Source organism: Pan troglodytes, chromosome 20, assembly GCF_028858775.2.
Source record: "Pan troglodytes isolate AG18354 chromosome 20, NHGRI_mPanTro3-v2.0_pri, whole genome shotgun sequence".
NCBI classification, from domain to species: Eukaryota; Metazoa; Chordata; class Mammalia; order Primates; family Hominidae; genus Pan; species Pan troglodytes.
Window position 1 is genome coordinate 19,253,756 of NC_072418.2, and position 26,458 is coordinate 19,280,213.

The window sequence follows — 26,458 nt, forward strand, 5'->3', positions numbered from 1 at the left end:
CCTGTTTCAAAGCCCTGAAATGGTTGACCCCAGCCCTCCTCAAACCCAACTCGTGACACGTGCGCACCTCTTTCCAGCTCTGTGACTGTCTAGACACTCTGACCACATTGGGCCTAATGCTGTGCTGACCGAGCACACCGAGGGAAGCAAGAAGGGACCTGGTGACTTGATTGTGCACGTGCTCTCACCCTCAATATCGGAGGTCTCGCCCTGCCCCTGTGGTCTTCCTCTCCTCTGAGAGCATCTACTGAGCCACGGCTGTTGTCAGATGTGCGCTGTCTTGAACCCCAGCAGCCTCAGGAGGTGAGATGAACATTGTCATTGCACAAATGGACACCTGGAGACTCAGGAAGGGATGACATCCTGTGGTGGCTTCAGGCTGAGAGTGCCCAGCAGACCCAAGAATGGAGACCAGTGCTCAGGTCTGACCTCAGAGGCCAAGCTCTGCACAGAACAAAGTGTGGAGCCAACTCACACCCTTCACTCCCCCAACAGCAATGCTTTCCTGGGTGACTTTCCCGTCCTAGTCCAGTGCCAGTAACAATTATATCACTGCATCACAGATACTGCATTCTTTTTTCATTTAACACTTCTTGTTGCTACATAATCTTCAAGATCATGTCTAACAGCTAAATGTTCTATTAATGTATCATAATTCCCTTAACCTTCTCCGATTGCTGGGCAGTTCATTTCTTTCTAGGTTCTCCTACTGCAACCAGTACTGGAATGAACATCTTCAAACATGCTTCCTTTTCTCATTTTTTCCTTAGGAATCAATTCCCAGGTGTTAAACTTTACTCCAAGAGAGTTCAAATACTGTCATGGCAACTGGTACTGCCTCAACTTTTTTCTTTTTGTTTTTCTTGAGACAGGGTCTCGCCCTGTTGCCCAGATTGGAGTGCAGTGGCACCATCGTGGCTCACTGCAGCTTCGACCTCACTTGAGCTCAAGTGATCCTCCTGCCTCAGCCTCCTCATGTGCTAAGATTACAGGCAAGCCACTGTGCCCAGCCATGCTTCAACTGTTTTTGGCTCTTGGCTTCCACAGTGCAATGACCCCATCACAAAAGGGAGGGAGAAAGCAGTTAAATCTGCTGTGCCCTGCCAAGGGTCCCAGAAAGCAACGCCATGCTGCGTCAGAGCTGTTATCCTGCCCTCCTTATGTTTCCCTTGACTCTGCACAGGTATGGCAGTGTGTCTCCAAACGTGAAGGCCAGTCAGGCGAGAGAGACGATCTGGCGCAGACATTCATAAATAATTTCCTAGGACTGGCACTGAAGCCATACTGCCCACAATTGCTGACCACAGCCTCAGCCATAGAGTGCACACGTGGGCCACCTCCTTGCATGGAGAGATGCGGACAACTCGGCTGCATGCTGCCACACCCAGCTCTAACTCAGACAGGCATGTGTCAATGCCATTGTTGCTCTACCTGGAGCAGGTTACATTCCTTCAGGAACATGCTGGCATAGGGTGGGGATGTTCCTGGGATGCTGGGCAGGATGCGGGGTTGAAGTGGAAGAGGCAAGAGCAGATCTAGCCCCTCTTCCACGCCGCTCCCTTCCCCCTTCACACAGGAACGGGGTGACAGGACCTGGGGTAAGGTCTTCCAAGACTCCTCCAGGTGTCTTGGGCAAAGTGAGGCCCTGGACGGGGTTCCACAGCCTAGCCACTTCCCATCTGCTGGCTTCCCAGCCTGTGGCCCTTGCACGGCACACTGTGCCACAGCCCCAAAGTTGCAAACAAATGGCCAAGAATGAGGTGGGCCAACTTGCAGCAGTTCATATTCCAACCTCACAAGAAGACCACCACTCCATCACGAAGTCCTATATCTCACAGACCACGCCCACATGGTCAGAGGGTGACAGATGCCAGAGGGGAACAGTGCCCCCAGGTTCATAAGAACACCAAGCCTGAGCCCGAGCATGTCTACCAGACAGGGCCAAGATGGTGGCAGAGCCTAGATCCTTCTCTAGGAACTCTGGGTTCTTCTAGGACACGGGTACAGTACAAAAGCTGTAGCCTGAGATGACAACCTCAGCTATCAATCCCATGTCTCTGTGCCCAGCACTGCCAGCTGACAATAATCTCAATTCAGAACAGCCTCAAAAGCAAGTTAAGTTTCCCCCACTTCACAGGCAGTGCAGGACCCATTCAGGGCTCTCCTGCTACTGTTATATACCAGATCCCAGTATGACACATTCTCCGACATTCCCACTTTCCTAGTTTATTTCAGCAGCACCTCTTGAGGCAAGAAGTCAACTCACCACTGTTGTTTCACACCGCACTTCCTAAACAGGTAACATTTAAGGTTAGACAACAGAAACAACACACCAAGACAATCATGCCTGGGTGAGCATCAGGTTAAGTTTGTTTGCAAAGTTTGCCATCGGAAAATACGAAAGGAGGCACACACAAACACGGTCCTGAGTTCACCCTCTCTCTCCTGGTTCCCAGCAACACACAGAGGTGCATCCGGCTCTGTGGGCTGCTTGGTGCAGCCTTCGTTTACCCTTTGTTCTTGCCACATCAGAGCCGGCCACTTTCTAAGGCTGGTTTTTTTGTTTGTTTGTTTTTGAGACAGGGTCTTACTCTGTCACCCAGTATGGAGCGCAGTGGCATGTGATCTCAGCTCACTGCAACCTCTGCGTCCCAGGCTCAAGCCATCTTCCCACCTCAGCCTCACAAGCAGCTGGGATTACAGGTGTGCACCACCTTGCCTGGCTAATTTTTTTGTATTTTTAGTAGAGACAGGGTTTCATCATGTTGGCCAGGCTGGCCTTGAACTCCTGACCTCAGATGATTCGCTCAACTTGCCCTCCCAAAGTGCTGGGATTACAGGCGCAAGCCATTGTGCCCAGCCTCTAAGGCTGTTTTCAAATTACCTCCCTGGCCAGGTGCAGTGGCTCATGCCTGTAATCCCAGCACTTTGGGAGGCCAAGGCAGGTGGATCACCTGAGGTCAGGAATTCAAGAGCAGCCTGGCCAAGATGGTGAAACCCTGTGTCTACTAAAAATAAAAAAAATTAGCCGGGCGAGGTGGTGCACATCTGTAATTCCAGCTACTCGGGAAGCTGACGCAGGAGAATGGCTTGAATCCGGGAGACGCAGGCTGCAGTGAGCTGAGATCACGCCATTGCACTCCAGCCTGGGTGACAGAGTAAGATTCCATCTCAAAAAAAAAAAAAAAAAAAAAAAATTACCTCCCTGGAGCTTCCAGAGCCCAGGCTCATCCCACCCCCAGAAGGTCGGAACACAAGACTGCCCCTTGACTCAGGTCCCACTTGGGTTCTGGGGACATGATGGTGATGCCCTGGCCTGCCTCCCAGATGCACCCCATCATTCTCCTTAACCCAGCAGCACTTGTTGGTGGCATGAACTGCCCCACTTGGCATCCAGTACTGTTCCCTCCAAGCAACACAGCAAAAAAATCCACTGCTTTTGCTACAGTTGAGAAGTCGTGTCAACAACTGCTGTTCCCCTGCACACCCTCTGACAAGTTCCAACACCAGCACTGACAGTTCCAGTCCTGCCACCCCACAGGTCCACAGACCCCGGGCCACTGAAGACCTCACTTCTGACACTGGCGCATCAGGCCTACTGTGCCGTACCCATCATCTGTAATAACCTTTAGGACAAACTCTAAGGGAGAAAATGTGCTATGATGACATCAAATAATAATGAGTTCACCGGCTGCTGAAAACCAGGAGAATGTTGCTGAAAAATTTAATGGCTACAATAAATAAAACAAAAGTAATAAAAAACACAGTACACGTACTGGGGAAACAACTGAAATCAAGCACCAAGTCCCACCAGTCAAACTTCTTGAGCTTCCCTGCCCCTCCCCGCTTGGGGACACATGTCCTCCACTGGACAGCTCCTGGAGGGCCTCATGTGTCCTGGCGCTGGTGCAGTAGGAAGCCTGGGGGAGAGACTGCTGTCAGGCAGGGCTCCAGATGCCATCGAATTGTTTTGATTGCCCTTTCCATTTTTTTTCTACTTCACTCTTGTCTTAAGCAATTAATACCTGGACTTGGGTGATATTTCGTGGGTTATACTTTTCCCTAGTACCCATGAAAATAAATACATAGCTATCAAAATAAAACATGCTCACCTACAAGCCCATAAAGTCCTTTTTCACGGCAGGAAACATGGATCCTCTAACCCATATGCTTTGCTTTATTTATCAGCAGCCCCTTCAAATCACAGATAAGCTGCAGACTCTGGCCATCCTAAACAAATGCCACGCCTCTCACAAACACAGAGTAAATGTGATGTGTGGTGTCTCCGGACCTGCAGGTAGCAGATGTGCAGGACCCAGGAACAGCTGCAGGGAAGAGCCCATCCAAGCTCCCTTAAATACTAGCTTTTGTCACCCAGAATCCCATATTAAAAGGGGGTGATATTTGGTGGGAGAGGCCAGGGAAGAAGCCCTAAGGCTCTGATGCATTCCGGCCCTCTGACTCCTGATCACCCTCACTGCTGCGCCCCCTCCCTCCAGGAGCAGCCCAGGCTTAACGGATTCCCTCAGGAACCCCAGTTCCAGCCCCTGCCAAACCGCTCCCCTATCCTGCTGGCCTGGGGCTGGAACTGGGGTTCCTCTGTAGCACCCTGCAGCGCAGCTGGGCAAGCCACTTCTCTGTGCACCACAGGACACACCCGTACAGGGGACTGTGCCATTGAGCCCACAGGTGCTCTGAGGACAGGAGAGAGGCTATGTGCAAAGCATCTGCCCTGGGGCCTGACGTAGAGGTCTCACCACCAAAGGGCACTAACCACTTGCCACAGAAGCCTCAAAAGTTAGACCTAGATGGATGCAAATTCTACCCTCTGCCCTCTTGGTGCCTGAGATGGGGTGAGGACACACTCTCCAAGCACCCACCTGTGAGAGGGGGGACAGGCAGTCAACAGGCAGCCAGCCCAGGCCCACCAGGAGCCCAGGAGCGCCTCCCTGGCTGTGGTGCACCCTCCCTAGGTCCCCCCTCATCCCCCCGGGCCCTCCTGCCACAGGTCCCTGTAGCAGCCCCCTCCTGCTCCGCACAGCCTTGCATGGGCTCTACTTCCACCTCCTCTTGGCACAGCCCTGGAATTGTGCCAGGCTGAGGAAAGGAGAGCAGATACCACCCCCTCTAGTGATGCATCAACACTAATCAATGACTGGGACCCCGGCCCTGAAGCTGGATCTGGCCTCAAAATCCACTTTTACCTGGAGCTTCACTGATCGTTGGGGTGCAGGGGGGCCTGCCCTCTCCTTTTCAGGTATGCCCAGCAATCCCCCTATCCAACTGCACATCTGCTAATACTGCCAGAATTTGACAACCCTGCCTCTCCCCACAGACCCCAGAGGCCCTGTGAGGAAGCCTCAGCCTCACTTTCTAAGCCCCTATCAGCTCCCTGGGTTCTCAGCCTCCTGCCAGTGGCCTCCAAGACTGCCTTGAACTGCACCTCCCCCCACTGACCCCAAGTGTAAGATGAGGCCTCTGGGATTCTCCTCCCCAACCTGCTCCTCCCAAAGAGAATCCCACAGGCCCTCCTGCTTGCTGTAGGAGCTCTGCTGAAGATGGACTAGGAAGAGCTGGTTCTTCACAGCCTCAGTGAGGCCGATCAGGCACTATTTTATTTATTAAGAAATTCTTGGCCGGGAGCAGTGGCTGACACCTGTAATCCCAACACTTTGGGAGGCCAGGCGGGTGGATCACTTGGGGCCAGGAGTTCAAGGCCAGCCTGGCCCACATGGCAAAACCCTGCCTCTACAAAAAACACAAAAATTAGCCAGGTGTGGTGGCGCACGCCTGTAGACACAGCTACTGGGGAGGCTGAGGCACAAAAATTGTTTGAACCCAGGAGGTTGAGGCAGCAGTGAGCTGAGACTGTGCTACTGCACTCCAGCCCTTTTACAAGCAGCTAAGGCACAGAGAGGTCAGCTAATCTACCTGAGGTCACACAGCTGGGTCTGGGGCCCAGGCAGCCTGGTTACAAACACTGACTTTTTTTTTTTTTTTGAGACGGAGTTTCACTCGTTTCCCAGGCTGGAATGCAATGGCATGAACTCGGCTCACCACAACCTCTGCTTCCTGGATTCAAGCGATTCTCCTGCCTCAGCCTCCCGAGTAGCTGGGATTACAGGCATGCGCCACCACGCCCAGCTAATTTTGTATTTTTAGTAGAGACAGGGTTTCTCCATGTTGGTCAGGCTGGTCTCAAACTCCCAACCTCACGTTATCTGTCCACCTCGGCCTCCCAAAGTGTTGGGATTACAGGTGTGTGCCACCGCGCCCGGCCTAAGTACTGGCTCTTTTACCACACTCTCAGCTGCCACTCACAGCAACACACAGATAAAGCACGCCTGTGGCCTTGAAGGTGCTCCTGGCCTGGCCAGGCGAGCAGACATGTGATGAGAGAGCTTCTAAGTGTGTAGCAGGCAGGGCTGTGACACTCAGGATGCTCTGGGGCCCCTAGGAGGGTGACAGAGGGAGTCTGCGAGGACACCTGGAGAGTAAGCAGGAGTCCTCTGGACAAGCTGGGGAGGCAAGGACCCGGGAGCAGCACAAGTAAAGGGCTGGGCACAGAGAAGCGCAGCATGCGCAGAGTGCCAGACAAGGTGGGGACACCTCCCGGCAGGCCACCCCGGGCCATGCTCAGCTCAGGGAATGACAGGGTCAGACTGTCGTTTTAAATAGCTCATTCTGCTATGCAGAAGCAAACACACAGCTGAAGCAGGGAGACAGTTCTGTGGGCGCTGGCCAGCCTCAGGGAGCAACATGGTGAGGGGCAGGAAGGGACGTGGCTGTGGGAAGCAGCGGGGCTGAGAGAGGGAGGACTCAAGGCAGGCTGGGAAGCCCACCACTCGGCTGTGTGCCTGCAGGGGTGTCAGGGGATGGATGGCGGGATACCTGTAGCCAGACACCAGGGAGCCGCCGTCAGCCTGTCCTACTGACGTGCACCTGCTGGTTCATTCATTCCCTATGGAAAGTTCTGAGCACAGACTTTCGGCAGATCACGCTGTACCCATTCTGGGACACCAGTACATCACTGACCATGAGGGAAAAAATGGTGCCGACTGGAACACACAGCTTCTCCTCAAAGACACAGAAATGCGACTGAAATGGGCATTTCATTCCTTCTCACAGCAACCCTGAGCACTTGGAGGTAGGTCCAGGTGGAAGGTCTTCCTCACACCCTGCACACAGCCTGGAACCATAAGCCATCCCCACTACCCTCTCCCCTCAACTGTCATGAATGGGACCCTGAATGCCACACCCCTACCACCTTTCTAAACTTAACTCAGAAACAACCGCTACAGGCAATTCCACTTCTGGGTATGTACCCAAAAGAACCGAAAGCAGGGACGTGGACAGACATTTACACACCCATGTCCACAGCAGCATTATTTGCCATGGCTAAAACATGGTGGATACAACTCAAGTGTTCAGGAACAGATGAATGAATAAGCCAAGTGTGATATATCTGAACAACAGGACAGTATTTCAGCCTTAAAAAGGAAGGGAATCCTGACACATGCAACAACACAGATGAAGACTGAAGACATTATGCTGAGGTAAAGAAGCCAGTCGCATGAACACTGCACAATTCCACTCATACTCAGTAGTCAAAATCAGAGAGGTGGAAAGTCAAACAGTACGTGCGCCCAGGGCTCGGGAAGGGGAGGGACGTGAGTGTCGAATGGGAACAGAGCTCGGTTTTGCAAGATGAAGAGTCCTGGAGACAGATGGTGATCATGACCACACAACCATGTGAGTGTGTAAGACCACTGAACTGTACAGTTAAAAACAGCTAAGATGGTTAAGTTTTATGGGATGTATATTTTACAATTAAAACAAAAACAAAAACACCAGCGGGACCCTGGCAGAGCCCCTGCTGCCTAAGTTCCTAAGAGGTCCTCCTGCCAGGACCACTCTCCCTCAGGCATCTTTTAGGTGGCTCCTGGGCCCTCTGCTCCTCCTGCACAGGCCATTGAGGCTAACGGGAGTCTCATGTGTAAATAAATGGACAGGGCAGCCAAAGAAGAGAGGGGCTGGGCTTGGAACTGAGACCAGGAAAACCTCCTGAGGCTGTGGAGCAAGTTGTATTTCCAAGATAAGCATGAACATCGCTCCCTTGTGGGACTGTGGGAGGGATCAGATGGCCATGTGGGAGAACTTGCAAGGCCCATAGTCAAGTGTCAGCCAGCTGGAGGTGGGTCTCGATCTGTGCAATGGGAAGCATGGAAACCATCACCTCTAGGGCCACTGTTAAGCCATGAGTGCTCATGAGTGCTTGAGGGCTTTAAAAAAAAAAAAAAATTCTTCCCTTCTTTTCCTCTTAACTTCCCACACTATGCTGACGTATCAAGGGCCTTTCTGAATGCTAATACCACATCTGCAGGAGCTATGGGAAGATCCTGGGGAAGGGACCTCAGCCCCCGAGCCGCAGTCTCCCCATCAGTCAATAGCAGGGCCCCAACACTGCCTATCTCGGTATGTGGGGGCCAGATGTAAACAGGTACTCTCCCCCAGGCTCAGTCTGGCAGGCCTCTTGGAGCCCACACACCCAACCTCGGCTGTTCAAGTAAAGCAGTGGGGGACCAGGGGAGCTAGGGCATTAGGGAAGGGTCTCTGGCTCCGTAAGGCTCCAGGCAGTGGTGAGAGGACCCCGAGGTTGGAATGCACATCCTGTGAGTACAGGCTCTGGGCAGAGCCATGGAAGAGGTACCCATGGAGAGGTGCCTCTGCCTGCAAGGGGCACCCACAGAAGACTCCCCTCCATTATCTGCCACTGTGAAAACTACCACCCAGCACTTTCACTGCCTGGCAGACCTAAGCACAAGTAGAGGCTCCCCTGGGTGCACAGGGAGACATTCACATGAATATCTGCAAAACACCTTTTCATTAGCAAAACTCTGGAAGCCAGTTCCATGATCATGAAGCGGCTTCTAGCAGGGAATGCTACGCCGCAGTTAAAGGAGTGAGCTAGACCCACGTGTAACCAAGCACAGAAAGCTGGGACACACTGTGGAGGGAGGTGAGCTAGGTGTAGAGTGACTGCCCTGTGTGCCAGAACTGACTGAAAAGCCACATGCACAGTATGGCCCGGTGCTCTGGGCTGTGCCTGCACAGCACAGGAAAATGGACTCTACACTAGTGACATGGGTCCTCTCCAGAGGGATAGAAGAACTGCATCAGGGACAGGGGTCAAAGGGGGCCTTTAGCTGTAACTCAAACATTTTACTTTTTTAAAGGAAGACGTATTTATTGCTTGTGTACTGAAAAGTCAGTGAGAAAAAAGGGAAAAGAAACATATTAAGGAGAACGATTAAGCTTAGGAACACCCAGGAGTGCAGGGCCATGCCTGGATGTGCAGGCTGAGGCTGGGTGCCAGGACGCTTCAAAGACCATGAGCCACCTAGATTCCATTCTGCACGGGGAAGGCTGGTTCTAAGGACTGTACACAAGGATATCAGAGACAATGGGTTGCAGAAGGCCACCTTAGGCCAGGTTTGCTGGGTGACACCTGTTACTCACGGTCATTCTTAATAGCACCTCATTCATCTGAAAAGTGTCCTGGTCTGGATAAGATGCACAGTCACCCTAGCTACAGGGGGCAGGGAATGGCTCACAGCGATTGCGCCACCCCTACCCCTGGGAGCCGGCCCATGGTGACACAAGCCCACACAACTAGGTTGGGGACCACAAAAATATGTGTCCGTCCCAAGCCTCTGTGAGCCTCATCTGTTCATATGGGTGCTGTTACCCCATTTTCCCACCACGGGTAAGAAAATCAGTACCTACCTGCAGTACTCGACAGCACCCACCAGCAGTGCCAATGTGGTGCCGATGGCGGGGTGAACTGGGGATTGGTGGTAGCCCCTCAGTGGGGGGAGGGAGAACTTTTTAAGTTACGGAAATATTCTACACCTCAACTGGAGTAGTTACACAGGTATACGAATTTGTCAAAAATGCATCAAAATGTAGCGTAGAGCTAAATAAAAAGACAAATGTGAAAGCAAGACAGACATAACTGTTTAATGAGGGACTTCCACTGCCAAATGTACACCTGAAATAGGCACATTGTACTGTATGTAAATTAGACCTCACTAAAGGCAGTTTTTAAATTGTTGGAGGTAGAATCAGAAAGACAGCTGAGAGGAAAGTCCCTAAGTATGGTTTTTAATGCCCGGAGTTTGAGACACCAGTGTGGGCAGGACACTGATGAGGCCAAAGGGGGTCCTCAGACTGAGATGAGAACTGAAGGCCGTGAGTGACCAGGTGAATGAACAACGCCCATGGAAAGGGGAAATGGATAGAACACAGAGACAGTGGCAGCAGCACCTGGGGCCACCATCCACCTGAGGCAGGTAGGGTTGGCCAGGCTGCCCCACTCACTGCACACACACAGTCAGAGAGAGCAGCAGGAAAGGGGACAGGCACAGGGCGCCCTGCCAGGAGCAGTGTTTCTGCATTGTCCCAGCCAGGTGGCACTAGAGGAAAGGAGAGGAGAGGCTCGGGTGAACAGGGTGGGAGACATGGCTTGGTGAAGGCACAGGGGAACAAGGAGGCAGGCGGGAGATGCTGGGCAAGGAGGGGACTGACAAGCAGACTCCATGGCACTGGGAGGAAGAGGCTTGAGCATTCATCCTGTAAATGGATGACCCTTGGAAATGAACAGCTGAGGCTGCATGGCACCCTACCAGTCACAAAGTGCTTTTTCAAAGTTGTCTTCCTATGGAACTCCTGGTTACAAAGAGCCGAAGCTCTACATCACTGTGTGCGGATATTCGTGCATGGCAAATCTGTCATCCAGACAGGCCAGTTTTCCCCTTCTTCCTTCACTCAAAACTCAGGCCTGGCAAGGGATAGAGCATCGGATCACTACCACACCAGACAGCCGGACAGAGCCAAGCTGTAGCTCTACCTTGCCCTTAGCGGGTCATCTGGAATCCACACGCCTGGGCCCACGGCAGCAGGTGAGGTCAGGAGACAGGCCCTGTGGCCAGCAGGAGAGGCTGCGGGGACTCTTGAATTTCAGGAGACTGTATGGCCCCATAAATGAGGCCAGCACAGTCAGCACAAAGCAGCCTGAAGACACAATGGGGCCGGGTGCGGTGACTCACGCCTGTAATCCCAGCACTTGGGGAGGCTGAGGTGGGCGGATCACCTGAGGTCGGGAGTTCAAGACCAGCCTGGCCAACATAGTGAAACCCCCATCTCTACTAAAAATACAAAAACAAGCTGGGTGTGATGGCGCATGCCTGTAATCCCAGCTACTCAAGAGGATGAGGCGGAATTGCTTGAACCCGGGAGGCAGAGGTTGCAGTGAGCCAAGATCATGCCAATGCACTCCAGCTTGGGTGACAGAGCGAGACTCCGTCTCAAAAAAAATAAAAATAAAATAAAAATAAAAACAAAAACAAAAGACACAATGAGGGAGGGTTTCCATTTTTTGGAGGGGAGCGGGGGATAAGCAAATGTGGCATTAGCCACGATGAAACCTAGAGAGATTTTTGATGGCTCAGTGATGAAGTCAGCAACAGTGACTGCCACCATCTGGGAGGGGAGTAGGCTGAGACAGGGCTGCTCGTTTCCCAGGGGAGGGGTGCCTGGCACACACCAAGAAGCAATGTTGGTGTCTGGCATCAGGAGCACTTTTGCAGGTTTGGTGGGAACCCAAACCCACCTGGGATGCACAATGGAACTGCTGCAGACACGAGAATTCAGTCACATTTTCACAGAAGGCTCTCCCTGTGTTGGTCAGTCTGGTCTCAAACTTCTGGGCTCAAATGATCCTCTTGTCTCAGACTCCCAAAGTGTCGGGATTACAAGTGTGAACCACTGTATCTGGTCTCAGCTGCTATTTATCTCCTGGAAAAATAAGAACGTTGGCCAGGCACGATGGCATACACCTGTAATCCCAGCTAAGCGGGCAACTGAGTGGGAGGATCGCTTGATGCCAGGAGTTTAAGACCAGCCTGGGCAACATAGTGAGACCCTGTCTCTAAAAAATAAATAGATAAATAAAAATAAAAATTTAAAAATTAAAAAGTTAGCCGGGTGTGGTGGCATATACCTGTAGTCCCAGCTACTCAGGATGCTGAAGTGGGAGGATCACTTGAGCCCAGAAATCCGAGGCTACAATGATCTATGGCTATGCCATTGCACTCATGCCTGGGTGACAGAGACTATCTCCTTTTGTCAAAAAAAAAAAAAAAAAAAAAAAAGGAGCATGTCCATATTGTGTGCGTCGTGCCTTCTGAAGAGGAACTCAGGGAGCAGACAGAGGGCTCACACTCATGTTGGGGAAGGCAGGCAACAGAAAAGACCATAGCCACACTAGAAGCCATGAAGAAAATAAACAGTGTGATTAATGTGAGTTGAAGGCTTCCCTCACAACCACTGGGCCAGATGAGGTGGTCACTTCAACCCCGGAGCCCTGAGAGAACCCGGGGAGGTAATACATCTGGAGCAAGAAGCAGTGCAAGCTTGTCCAACCCATGGCCCTCGGGCCACATGCAGCCCAACACAAATTCGTAAACTTTCTTAAAACATTATGAGATTTTTTTTTAAGCTCATTGGCTATCATCAGTGTTAGTGTATTTTATGTGCAGCCCAAGACAATCCTTCTTCCAATGTGGTTCAGAGAAGCCAAAAGATTGGACACCCCGATCTAGAGCAAGTTGCATGATACCCTGCCTCCCCTTCAGGGCAGCTGGCTCCTCGTGAGCCAATGAGGGGTGCTAGACAGGGCCAATGGGAAACTACGATCACGAGAACTGTCCCAGCAGCCAGCTGCAAAGGCGCAGACACCATCTGGACAAGGAACCTGTCTGTGGCCTGAAGCCCGGCAAGCAGGCCAAGGGGCACCAGGGCCCTGGTGGGCAAGGCTCCAGGCCCAGGCCAGATCTCCGTCTGCACACATTCCAATACATCTCCTCTTCTGGGGCCGCGAGCCTTCAGCATCCAAGCCAGGTAAGGGGCAGGGACTCTACCCAGGTGTGTGCTGGAGCCTGCTCACGCCAGCTTTACTGAGAGAGCAAGCCCGTGGTGACACTTTCAGGAATCAAAGGAGCCATTACTAACAATTACATTATATAAGCTTACAATAAGTTGTGATAAGAACAAAGGAGGAAGTTTTCAGTACTGTGTACTCAAAACTCATCACTTCCTACTTATTTTACCAAACTTAGTACTATCTAGGTTTCTGAGGTTATTCATGACTACTGTATGGGCATGGAGGACATGGTGTGCTACTGAGTCTCTTTCCCAACCTCACATTCAGTGACCTCATGTTAGTGGCTTGAAGCCAGCCATGGTGAGAGTATTTCCACCACAGAAATCAGTAAACACTATAAATCAGGGCTTGATTTTATGGGCTCCAAACTAGAAATCTGCAAACTCCTGGGCCATTCCATAACACTGTCTGTTTTTGTAAATGAAGATTTTACTTTTTTCATTTTACATGCTGTTTATTGAGGTAAAATTCACATTGACATAAATTAACCACATCAAGTTTTACTGGAACACAGTCACGCTCATTCACTCACATACTGTCTCTGGCTGCTTTTGTGCTACAAAGATAGCAGTACAACAGAAGCTCTACGGCCATATGGCCTGCAAAGATGAAAATATTTACTATCTGGCCCTTTACAAAAAGTTAGCCAACTCCTGGGGTTTAGACTTAAGAAAGTGATGGAGAAAATGTTAATAATGCAATTAAACTTAAAAAGCGTGTCATGCCTGAAGTCATTACATTGGGAACAGGACAATTGACAAAATATTCTTATAGTACAGGTATTTGAAAACTATTATCTAATTCAGCAAAGACATCACTTGACTCATTAATACAAAGATATCGACCAGGCTGGTGCAGTGGCTCACACATGTGATCCCAGCACTTTGGGAGGCTGAGGCGGGTGGGTCACTTGAGGCCAGGAGTTCAAGACCAGCCTGGCCAAAATGCAGAAACCCTGTCTCCACTAAAAATACAAAAATTAGCCGGGTATGGTGGTGCACACCTATAGTCGCAGCTGCTTAGGGGGCGGCATGAGAATCACTTGAATCCGGGAGGTGGAGGTTGCAGCGAGCGGAGATTGCACCACCGGACTCCAGTCTGGGTGACAGAGCGAGACTCCGTCTCAAAAAAAAAACAAAAAAACAACAAAAAAAGAATAACATATTAACCAAAGTCATGTCAAAACCAATCAGAAGCTGATACAAAAGCTCAGCAAAAATCAACGGAAGCAGCTGGTGAGAAGCAATTGGCTATATGGAACTGACAATAGTGTTGTATATTTCATTATTATTTGCAAATTATATGCCACCCATCCTTTATACTAGTAAAACTCATAAACTTACATGCATATTTACATATGTATATGTATGGATTTCTTTTCTTTTTCCTGAGAGCTGGTTGTCAAATTTTCACCAGCACACCACTGTCTATACCTTAGTATATGCCTTATGTAAATTAGAGCTTCATTATTTTGAAGTGCTTGAAATAGAGTCTGAATGAAACTAAAGTCCATTTGCATTATTGTATTTCAACATTACATATAAATGAAAAGATTAAAGAATCTGGATTTTTTAGAAATGCCAACTCATAAATTTTTCAATGTTTACTAAAAAAAATGCTTCCAAGTTTTATCACCTTCTTGTGCAAACAAAATTTCTCCACAACCATTATCAAAGTCAAGCAAAACAGAAACAAAAACAAAACCCACACCCTAACATATAAAAGTTATGTTCTTGGACACAAGCACTCTTTTAAAAAAAAAAAAAAAGGCAATGTTATTTCAGTAATGTTATTCAAGCTGGGTGCGGTCGCTCACACATGTAACCCCAACCCTTTGGGAGGCCAAGGCGGCCAGGAGTTCAAGACCAGCCTGGGCAACACAGCGAGACCGTCTCTATAAAAAATACAAAAATTAGTGAGGTGTGGTGGCTAGCACTTGTAGTTCCAGCTACTTGGGAGGCTGAGGCAGGAAGATCCCTTGAGCCCAGTAGCTCAAGGCTGTAGTGAGCTATGATTGCGCTATTGCACTCCAGCCTGGACAAGTAAAGTTTTTAGAGCAAGACTCTGTCTCTAAAAAATAATAATAATAAGCAAAACCTTGCCTCTAAAAATAATAATAATCATGTTATTCAACACAAGTTCAGTATTAACTATGCTCCCTAACACCCTGTATTTTATTTTCCTTATAATTTCTTTTTTTTTTTTCCAAGACTGAGTTTTGCTCTTGTTGCCCAGGCTGGAGTGCAATGGTGTGATCTCGGCTCACCACAACCTCCGCCTCCCAGGTTCAAGCGATTCTCCTGCCTCAGCCTCCCGGTAGCTGGGATTACAAGCATGCGCCACCACGCCCAGCTCATTTTGTATTTTCAGTAGAGATGGGGTTTCCCCACGTTGGTCAGGCTGGTCTCAAACTCCCGAACTCAGGTGATCCGCCCGCCTCAGCCTCCCAAAGTGCTGGGATTACAGGTTACAGGCGTGAGCCACCATCCTTATAATTTCTATGGTAGAAACAGCACATGCACTTTCCCCTAGTCTCGCCTCCAAATTACCCATTGCACCCTGTGGATGCCACTGTTTCCTATGTGTGCCATGACATGGAAGGCTGAAAGCAGTGTGACAGCAGGAGGGCACGGGCTCTGTATAATGGGTGGCCAAGAGAGGCCTGAAGAAGTCCGACTGTCACAAGAACTGGATGAGGGAGAAGGTTCTCCCACAAGAATGAGGGCAAGGGTTCAAGTTAAGCTGAGAAAGGAAAGAAGGGCCCAAGGCCTGTAGCATGTATAGATCATGACAATAAGGAATGTGGGTGTCTATTCTAAGGGTGATGGAAAACCACTGAAGGATGTGAAGTGACAGTGTTGTCATCTGCTTATCGGTATGGAAGGGACAGGACCAAGAGGGAAATGGCCAGGGTTGGACTCGAGATGGAGGGCAGAGGAGGGCTGGAGAACATGCATCCTGGCAGTAGCCCCTGGGCCTCACAGGTGGAGTAGGTGACTAAGGTGAGAGGAAGGCAGAGGCATGGACCACTCCAGGGTGTTTAGCAGAGCCATGGGGTGTGGCTTCACTGACTGTGTGGAGAAAACCAGGTGTTGTCCAGTCATTTTTGGTGGGATGGACCTCTGGGAACATGAAGAACATGACTGGTGGCCTTGACTGGAGTGTTATGTTGCACACTAGTGTTCTGAGCCTTCCGGAAACGCATGAGAGGGGAACTAATCCTCTCCACTGACTGCAGTACATAGAGGCCCGCAATCCACTCCACAGCCGATTGCTCTCAATAGTGCTCAAGTGCTCTTCAGGCTAGAGCAGCCTACTTTTATTTTCATTTTTTTACAGTTTAATTGAAAAGACAATGGAGCATAGGGGAAAACAAACCAACCCATTCCCCCTGCCCCAACCAACACAATGCTTCCATTTTACCCCAAGTTCTAGTTCTTTAGGCATCCAGCCTATCCAGATGCCTGAGTCACAAAACCACTCCTTTCCCCCTCATGGTAAGGCCTGCCCATTTTTCTATAGAGCCTTCAGAATCACGCTTTCGGCTATAGGCTATTTGACTCTGTGGATGCACCATGATTCTGAAGCTTCTCCCATGCTGTTTAAAAATAAACTTCATTAAAAAAAAAAAAGAAGTAAATGGAGACAAGGTCTTGTTATGTTGGTCAGTCTGGTCTTGAACTCCTTGCCTCAAGTGATCTTGCCACCTTGGCCTCCCAAAGTGTTGGGATTACAGGCGTGAGCCACCAAGCTCAGCCTGTAAATAAACTTCCAAGAGTAAAATTACTGGGTCACAGGACATGAGCATGTCTATGCCTCTTGCTCCATAAATAGTTTCCAAGAGGGTGACAGTGGCTCTGAGCTCCTGCCAACAGGGTGATGCAGGTTGTTGGGGGTGGGGTAGGAGATAGGCCGGGAGAGATAAAACAGCAACGGGCTGGCTTAACATCCAGTCTTGATTACCCGCCAAGGCCATTCTGCCCACATGTTTTTGTGCAAGGTATATGTTCCAGGTATCAATTACGTCAACATTTTTCTGTCCAGTAAAATCTTGGAGATATTATGATTACTTTTTGTGTGTTTGGTTTTTTTCTTGAGACAGGGTCTCGCTCTGTCACCCAAGCTGGAGTGCAGTAGCATGATCTTGGCTCACCCTAGCCTCAACCTACACAGCTCAAGCGATCCTCCCACCTCAGCCTCCCGAGTAGCTGGGACTACAGGCACATGCCACCAGCCCCACCTAATGTTTGTGATTTCTACTACAGACAAGGTGTCACTATGTTGCCAAGGTTGGTCTCAAACTCCTTGCCTCAAGCGATCCTCCCACCTCGGTCTCCCAAAGTGCTGGGATTACAGGCTGGAGCCACCATGCCTAGCCACAACTGTTGATTCTAAAGTATGTCTCTACACAGGAAGAATATTGGCTATTGCTTCTGAAAGGCAGCTTCATGTGCACAAAGTTGTATTTTGATCATCCCCACCTGCAACTGCAGCACAGAGAGATTTGGAAAAGTACAGGCAGCTTTTAAACCTGCTTGTGAATTTCAGCCTAAGCACCTCTTCCAAGGAAGAGGCTCTGGACACCCTGACATCTGAGATTTTGTTCTACAACCAATTTCTTCCTGTTTTCCCCCGAGGGAGCATTTAGAAATGTGTAAATTATGCAATGTTGTCTTGTAACTGCTCCTTGCTGACACTAAAGGAAAGACTACCCTTGAAAAAAAAACAGCATTTGTGAAAATCAAAGTTCAGTATCTACAAACTCATCTAGGGGTGTAATACCCCCTAGCTCCTGAAAAGTCGAGAAGGGGCTTATACATGTTTAGTACCTACTAGGTACTAAATTTCCTTTCAGGCACTGTTTACCTTTAGTAGGATAGGGACGTCCTCACTTTATAGAGAGTATTAATAGCACTGATAAATATTTGATGTGATTTGTCCAAGGACATACAACTTGGAGACAGAGCTGTAGAGATTCGAATCCAGGTCTAATTCCCAAACTCTTACATATTAAATACTTTTCTTTCTTTCCATCTTTCTTTCTTTGGGAGGAGGGGAGAGGAGGCTTAGAGGATTTCTAGTTGATTGTTAAACCTATTCATCAACCTACTCATAAGAAATGAAAAGCCTCCCTTCTCCACAAGAAAAGACCTCATCAACTGGAGCTGACATGGCTCAAAGGCTCTAGAGATGTCAGAGGCCGTGTCTGGCTGGGGAAGGGACACGGGATCCTCTGCACTCCACAACAGCTCAGGCACAAACTCCCCCACTTCCGAGGTGGAAAAAGACAGCAGAGTCCCCAGCTCTCTACCCAAGGCGCTTGACGGGCACTGTCTAGGTGGCACTGGCTTCACATGCATCCCCCTTCCCTCTACAGTGGGCAGCAGTGTTATCTCCGGATGAAAGCAAAGGCTCTGAGGGCAGAAGGAGTCGGGCTCACAGCTGTGCAGTGCCAGCGACCTAACCTCACTATGCTTCAGTTTCCTGAATTAGCCCATCTATAAAACGGGATAATTCTTAGCACAGAGTGAGCACACAGTAAGAGTTGATGCTGCTGTCCTTGCAACCATTTCTGTTATGGCCCCAGGATAAAGTCCTTATAGTCCCTTATAGATTTTCACCAAAGGATGTCGAGCCCTTGGTTTGTGAAGTGGGACTGGTAACTAGATTCAATGAGATCCATGCCCTGGGCTTGGTGACAGAATCAATGATGGAGTTAAAATCCTCACTTCCCCCCTTCCAACCGCATGGCCTCAGGAAGACAACATCCCAAACTCATCTGTCACAGGAAGACAGTACCAGCATCTTCATGATCAGGGTGACTAAATGGAGGCTAGGCATTGTGCCAGGCTCTCAACATACCTCAAGCCCCACAGGATGGTATCACCAGGTGATGGCAACACCAGCTCCATGTCACAAGTAAAAAGACTGAGGCTCGGAGACATTAAGTGATCTGCTCCAAGGTCACCAAAGTAGAAGCAGCTGAGAAGGACCTGAAGCCTTCCAGCTAAGGTCCAGAAGCTGTGCTAAGGGTAGTGTCTGGCCCGGCGCACGGTCTCACACCTGTAATTCCAGCACTCTGGGAGGCCGAAGCAGGCAGATGGCTTGAGCTCAGGAATTTGAGACCAGCCTGGGCAACATGGTGAAACCCCAACTCTACAAAAATTACAAAAAATTAGCTGGGTGTGGTAGCGTGTGCCTGTAGTCTCAGCTACTCAGAAGGCTGAGGTAGGAGGATCACTTGAGCCGGGGACGTAGAGGTTGCAGTGAGCCGATTGTGCCACTGCACTCCAGCCTGGGTGACAGAGTAAGACCCCATTTCAAAATAAAATAAAATAAAATAAAAAGGTGGGGGGTGGGTGGGGAGTGTCTGCCCAGGCCTGGAGGGAGGAGGCACGTGCAGGCTCATGTGGGCCTGAGGGGTTCACCAGGCCACTGGGTCCTGTCGACCACTTCTGGAATCCCCAAACCTAACGGAACTGAGCGATACACACAGGACAGGCTCAGCGCCTGGGTGCAGACCATGCCAGTATGGCTCCAACAGACCCCTCGAACCATGGGAGGAATCCAAAGGGCTGAAGGTTGGAGAGAGCCAAGTAACCATCACAGGAAGGGGGCTTCCTCCAGGGGTCTGGCCAAATCCAGCCGCAGCCACCTCAACCCCAATACTAATCAGCTAAATGACTAAGCCCCACTAAGCCTGAATTCTTACCCCCAAGCCCAACTGGGTCCTCCCAGGTTAGGCAATGCTACTTCTGTAATCTGAAGTCAGAAATGGACCCACATCCATCTGTAAACTGGTCACTGGCCCTAACAGAATGAATGGCTCTCTAAATACCAGCAAGAAAACAACCAACCAGTCTTTGCTTCAAGGGCAATGGGGGTGGGGGAAATGACAGGCAAGTCAGACCGGTTACAGGAGGCACTGCGGGAAAGATCAGACCAGGATGCCTGGAATAGTCAGAAGACAGGGCTGCTTATGGAGGCTCTGGACCCTGAGACCAGAGAGGCAAGGAGGGAGAGAGGGCAGGTGATCAGGTGGGGTGCACAAAAAGGTCAGGAGCTGACTGATGAGCAGCTGAGCATGGCTGGAGCAGGAGAGGAATAAGAAGGGCTACCTGACCCAGAGCCTGGGGCACAATGTGCTCAGATGATTCTTTACTGACTCTCTCAGTTGCAAGTGAGGGAAAAGTCAGCTCAAATGGGTTTTATCAAGAAAGGAAACCATAGGCTCACTTAGCTTAAAAGTTTGGGGCAGCCAGGCGTGGGGACTCACGCCTGTCATTCATCCCAGCACTTTGGGAGGCCAAGGTGGGTGGATCACCTGAGGTCAGGAGTTCCAGACCAGCCTGGCCAACATGACAAAACCCCGTTTCTACTAAAAATACAAAATTAGCTGGGCGTGGTGGCAGGCGCCTGTAATCCCAGCAACTTGGGAGGCTGAGGCAGGAGAACTGCTTGAAACCAGGAGGCAGAGGTTGCAATGAACTGAGATTGCGCCATTGCACTCCAGCCTGGGAGGCAGAGCAAGACTCCATCTCTGGGAAGAAAAAAAAAAAAAAAAGTTTAGGACAGGCTTCACCTCAGCCAGCCAAGCCACAAGGTCTTAGTCCTCTCCACTCCTCTGATCAGGTCTTAATCCTGGACAGGCTGCCTCCAGGCAGCAAACCCCAGCAGAAAACAGCTCACATCCTCTTCCATTCAAGTCTCCCCAACCTACTCCAGCAAAGTGCTACAACTTTCACAGGCTCTGATTGGGTCACAGGTCTGTCTCTGAACCAATCACTGCCCAGGAAGATGCAGCCCCATGACTGGCCAGTCCTACCTACATTACTAACCATCCAATGGGCATGGACTGGAGAGAGGAAGGGGCAGCTCTCAGGAAAACAAGGATGCAGAGACCAGGAGGAAGGCCATGGGCGCTAGATGGGCTCTCTACCACCAAGCCTGTGTATTATTAGGTAGCATGCATGTGAGCACCCAGGATGCTTCAGGCACAGGGCCATGTTCCATTCTTAAAAGCCTTCCTATGCAGCATTTTTTACATCTTTCTGGAAAAACAAAGGCTGCAAACCTAACCTTGTCGAAGGTTGCAAGGTGAATGGCAGAGTCAATGGTTCCAACTCCATTCTGCTTAAGTCCTCCACCCAGGAGAAAGACTGTCTTCTCCACTATATGCCACCTAAAGAGCTGAGACTCTATCCAGCCAGCAACACGACACCACCAGAAAAGTCAAACATCCCTATCTGTTTTCAGACACACAGAGGCAGGAGACTGACTAGGACACTGCTGCACTAGACCCCCTGGAGGTCCAGCTTGCAGGAAGAAGGACTCCAGGATGGCCCTAAGGTGGTCTACAGAGCAGTAGATCATGGCACCACCAACAGACACAGCACAGCATGACAAAGGCAGAGATGAAGAAGGTGTATCCACTTTGGAGTGGGCTGTCTAGACATCCAGGCACAGGAGAGAGCAAGTGTCCAGGTGCCAAGGAAGCTGTGGCTCTGAGACTACCTGGGGAAAGTCTTAAGGGCCGAAGACCGTGAGCAGTGCTACACAAAGCCAAAACGCTTAGGGGGAGCAGGCACCACTGGAAGGGGTTGTGTAGAGAAAAAAGAGACCAATGCAGCAAGGGGCAAGGGAACCAGGTAGGCAGACACCCCCCCACTGCTAGGCCTTGTCATTCATTCCAAGTGCCCATGGTGAGCACAGAGAACAGCGCCCTAAAGAGAAGACAACCTGGCGTGACAAACACAACAGGCATCCTTGTGCCCAAGGACAGCTCATCTTCCTAAACAGATGATGCCACTTCCTACTTCCCAACTTGAGGGAGCCCACCACCCGACCAGATAGGAAACCGTGTTCGCAGTGCTCTCAACACAGAAGAATCATCACCAGGGTGATGAGGAGGTGCCCACTCGGTCACACCCCTAACTCCTTGTTGGGCTGACAGCGTGTCCAGAGAGGCAATGCACAAGTCTTCCACATACCATCCAGCACAAATACCACCTGCCAACTACACCAGAACACCTAACGTGCCCCCTCCCCATTCCAGGCCAGGGTTTTCACCATTTTCCTTCAGGTACACAGGGCTGCAGCAGCCTGGGGGCACATGCTGTTTCTGTCTGCACAAAAGGCCCTGCTCCTTCGGAAACACCTCCCCGACTTACTGTGGGCACTGCCACTTTCTTACAAGACCCTCCCATGGCACCCCAAACCAAGCCAGAGTGTGTCTCCTGAAGTTTCCGGAACTGGAAACTAGAAAGTAACTCCTGTCTACAACAGGTCAAACTCAGGAGCTGCTGCCTTTCCCAACACATGAAGCAGCCCATCCACAAGACAGGCGGACACACAGACACACACACACACATAGTGCGGAGGACCAGAAACAGAAAAGATTCCCTCTCCTTTCTCTCCACCCCAATTTCAATCCCAAACAGCACTTATTTAAGCTCAGCTCAGTGTTTAAAGGAGGCAAAAAGCTGGGGAGCAAATGCGGAGGAGCTCACAGGAGAGCAGTGCTGAAGTTTTCCTGGGAGAAGACAGGCTCCTCATTCAGAGGCCCACAAGTTCAGGCACTTGCTTGCCCACCAACCATCCAGGTGAGAAGTGAAATGCTTGAGAAGCTCCCTTAAGGCAGAAGTGAAGGTGGAATACCCATTCACAAAACTTTCCCTCACAGACGAGCTGAGACTTAACATGTAGCCCATTTCCGTCACTGCCAGGCAAAAGGGGGAGCAGACACCAACATCAGGTGCTTACTGAGAGCCCCCCCCAGAAACACAAGGTGGGGTTGGGGAAATGGAGGCTGCAAAAGAAAGATCACTTGACTCTACCCCTCTCCATTAACCGAAGGGGAAGAAGCCAGGCCAGGAAACACAGGTACGAGTTTCTGGTTACCCAGAGGGGAGGCACAGATGAGAGGAAACAGGCAAGACAATCAGACCCAACAGATCTCCCAGCCTCTGCCCAGGGTCCACAAATTCAGAGAAGCTACAGGAGGGGCCACAGCTCTTGCCTGGGTCACAGCACAGTCTCCTCATGACCGCAGGAGGCCTGGTGGGGTTCAGGCCACCTGGACCGCACCACCTCCCTCAGCAATGGGCTCCATTCCAGGCAGTGACTGAAGCACCAGGAGAGACTGTTAAGACAGGGAGGAAAAAACAGCACCATTCAAGACTCTCTCCAGCCCAGGACAGGATCTGAAGCTGCAGCTGGCCAGCACCTGCACTCGGACAGCATGACAGCGAGGTCCCCAAGGGTGACTACAGGCAAATGCAGAGTCTGTGGTTTAACCAGAGCAAGAAGGTACTCACAACTCCACGCGGTGACCTCACACCAGCCAAACCACCCTGTTGCTACTCTGGACCTTACATTTCCCATTTTTTTCCCCAAAAACTCCCATTTTGCCTTCTGGAGCCAAGGCCCAACTATTTGGCGGTCACATTAGGAGAGGTGATGACATCAGTGCACATCCATGGACACTGGATCCACTATTCTTCTCCCGTTAACAGGACCTTGATGTCTCCTGGGAACATCCCCTCTATTGTGGGACTGTTTGGGTGGAACCCACACCAGATTCAGGGGTAAGCCAATCAACTAATTCAATCAAACTGCTAATCCAATCAAAGCTCAGAGAAGGCATAAGGAAACGTTTGGTGGGGCTTCCAGCAAAGAGTCGGGAGTTCGGTGAGGGAAAATCCTGAAACTGCTGGGATGGAGAGGAAGACACCCTACTGTGTGAAGGCAACACTGCAAAAGAGGGAGACAGAAAAACCAGGTCCTCACCTGACCGCAGACTTGCCTTTGGGCCTGCATGACCATCAGCCCCTTTGTGTCTAGGCTCCTGCCACCAGCACAGTGCTAACCTCCCTCTAGGGCTGGACAGGCCACAGAATTAGTATAGGAAGTAAAGACAGGTGCTGTGCAGGCAACCAATTAACACGGAAGGAAACAATGTGAACCAATGACCACCCAAAAGGATAAAACTGTTCTTATTTTATATCCCTTCACATCAGTATCACGGGTCTCCCACTGACAGCACTGAAAAGCCAGCTTGCTGACTGCTTGCCTAGGCACCATGCAAGATGCACCTGGGAGGCGAATGGAGTTGGGCAGCATCTATAAAGGGTTCTGGAGGGCTGGCCTGCAGAACAGGAGAGCCGTTAGCTACCATGGTAACTACCACATCACCCTGGGGGGAACGAGGATGTGGCCACCTCTCCATGCCTAACTCAAGCTGGGCCAGGAACCTGATGACTAGAACGGGGGACATCAAAACAAGTCATCAAGGGGATAAGAACTTAAACCCAGTGCGTGCAGGGGGCTGCCCAGAGAGCCAATGTGACCAGGAGTGTGGGTGGGAAACAGAAGAGTGCACTACCGTGCTGAAGGCACAAGCAGGCAGTGGGGCTGCCAGGGCCTGGGAGTGCTGCCAGCCCACTGGGCTCTCGGTGTGGGCCACGGGTCACACCCACCTGAGTCCTCCCAGTAACTCACCCACTGCTGATGCCTGCACCACAGAACCCCCACCAGAGTCAAGGCCAGCCACAGCCAACGCCCTACAAAACCATGCTGTGAACCCAGCACACGAATACCCGAGTCTCCACAGCAGCCACGAGGCTGACCCACCACAGGGTGTGGCCTGGACAAAGCAGCACCCTACTTTCTCACCATAGCAAATGAAAATCTGGGGGGATGTGTGTCCAGGAATGCCATGTTTTGTCACATGACCAAAAAAGGCCAAAGGATCGCTGGGGACCCAGGCTTCACAGATGAAGTGACATTTGAACAGTGTCTAGGGACCATGGACAGGCAGAAATCTAAGATCAAGCACCGCCTTCTCTATTAGGGTGAAAAATACCAGACGAGAAAGAGAGGAAAACACACCTCACACCCCTTCCTCAGCCAGTTCCAGAGAAAGCACAGAGCATTTTAGTGACCACTGTCCTCCCAGTCTGGCATAAGAGCAGTGCACAGATGAATCCAGCATAAACAGCTGGACCCAGGCAAGAAAGGGGAGTGCCTGCGCAGCACGTGCCCACTGGCCTCTCACATGACAAGGGAGGCAGCCAGCAGGTGGGTGTGTTCCAACCCCAGCCTCATCCCACCTAGCCTCCTTCCAGCTGTGTCCGCTGAGCCTCAGTTTCCTCACTAGTACCTGCCTCCTGTTTAATCTACACCTGCTATGAAGATTAAATGTGTTTTGAATGCAGGTGAAGTGCTGAAAACTGCTGGCACCTAGGACCTGCTCAGTAACGCTGACAGCCATTCCCAAAACTGGCCCTGTTTACAGTGAGAGCACCAAGCATTTGGGCACCCACGTGCTGTGGCAGTTCTAGACACTAAGGGAGCAACACCTGCTCTCCTACTTGGGCACTTCACAATCACATGGAAAATGTAACCAACAAGACCTGTTATCAGCAGGAATATAAGATGTTAAAATGATGAATGGTTCCTGAGGGAGACGGTCTTGGATTAAGCCAGGTAAGGTTTCAGAAAAGGGAGGCAGTAGGGATGACAGGAGGCTCCCAACTGGAGGCAGCACAAAGGTCAAATTCCAGGTGTCACACACATACAGGTAAGGCCTGCTCTCAGAGTTACACTGATGCTGTTTTGATGACAAGACAGAACTTCATTTCGAAGCATGACTGGATTAGGAGTAGGTTCTGTCCTCGAATTTTCTTTAAAACAGTTATTCAAAGCACACCTGTTGTTATGTGAAGCTTCCAGAAGGTTTCTGATGATAAAAATGAACCCTCATACTCAAAAAGCTTTGGAGCCACTAGGCTAGAGGAATTTAAAGGGGGAAAAGTTGTAGGAACTGGGAAGGAATGGAATTCAAAATGTAACATGTGAAAACACTTCAAGTTTGCAAGGGTACACCTTGGAAGACGCAATGGAGTTCAGCTTCCATGCTGGGCACCACCGATGTGGGAAGCGGAAGACTGTCGTAGTTAAGCCCTCTGACATCAGAACCACCCAGTGATGGATTCAGACCCAAGGCTTCTGGTTCCCTTGTCTGCAATACCAGACAAATCGGTGAATCTCTCCTAGCCCCTAAAATGAAGATGAAGCACCTACCCTAGAAGTAATTCAGAGAAGCAACGAGACACTCCACACAGTAGCGTCTGGCACTGTGTAAGTGCTCAGTAAACAGCGGCTGTTCGTCTTGCAGCCTCTGCTGCCCAACAGAGACTGCTGCTGGCACACAGGAGACCGAGCCTAACTCTGCATGCAGGGGAAACCTGATGAGCCCCCTGACGTTTTCCAAGATTCATTTTCCTGCAGTGGATGAACCCAGGAAACTTTGCTGCAGTCCCAGTAACATCCAAAGGTCTTTAACCCCAATTGCCTGGCAATCCTTGGGATGTGAGTTCCCAGAGGGCTGCTGGTACTTCACCTGACATGACCCCTCTCCTTTTGAATAGGCTCCACAGAGAATCGCAGAACCTC

The 26,458-nt window shown here is 50.5% G+C and overlaps 1 protein-coding gene across 2 annotated transcripts in view; it reads right to left on the bottom strand.

Moving 5' to 3' along the window:
• The window catches only part of MED26 (mediator complex subunit 26), a 53,467-nt gene that overhangs the window by 20,259 nt on the left and 6,750 nt on the right, over positions 1-26,458 (bottom strand). The window contains exon 1 of one of the 2 annotated variants that reach the window (XM_054673106.2): positions 11,672-11,856. The exons of the other annotated variant lie outside the window; for it this stretch is intronic. The gene's annotated coding sequence lies outside the window, so the exon portion shown is untranslated. Of the gene's footprint in view, positions 1-11,671; positions 11,857-26,458 lie in introns of those variants that run through there. 2 annotated transcript variants of the gene reach the window in all.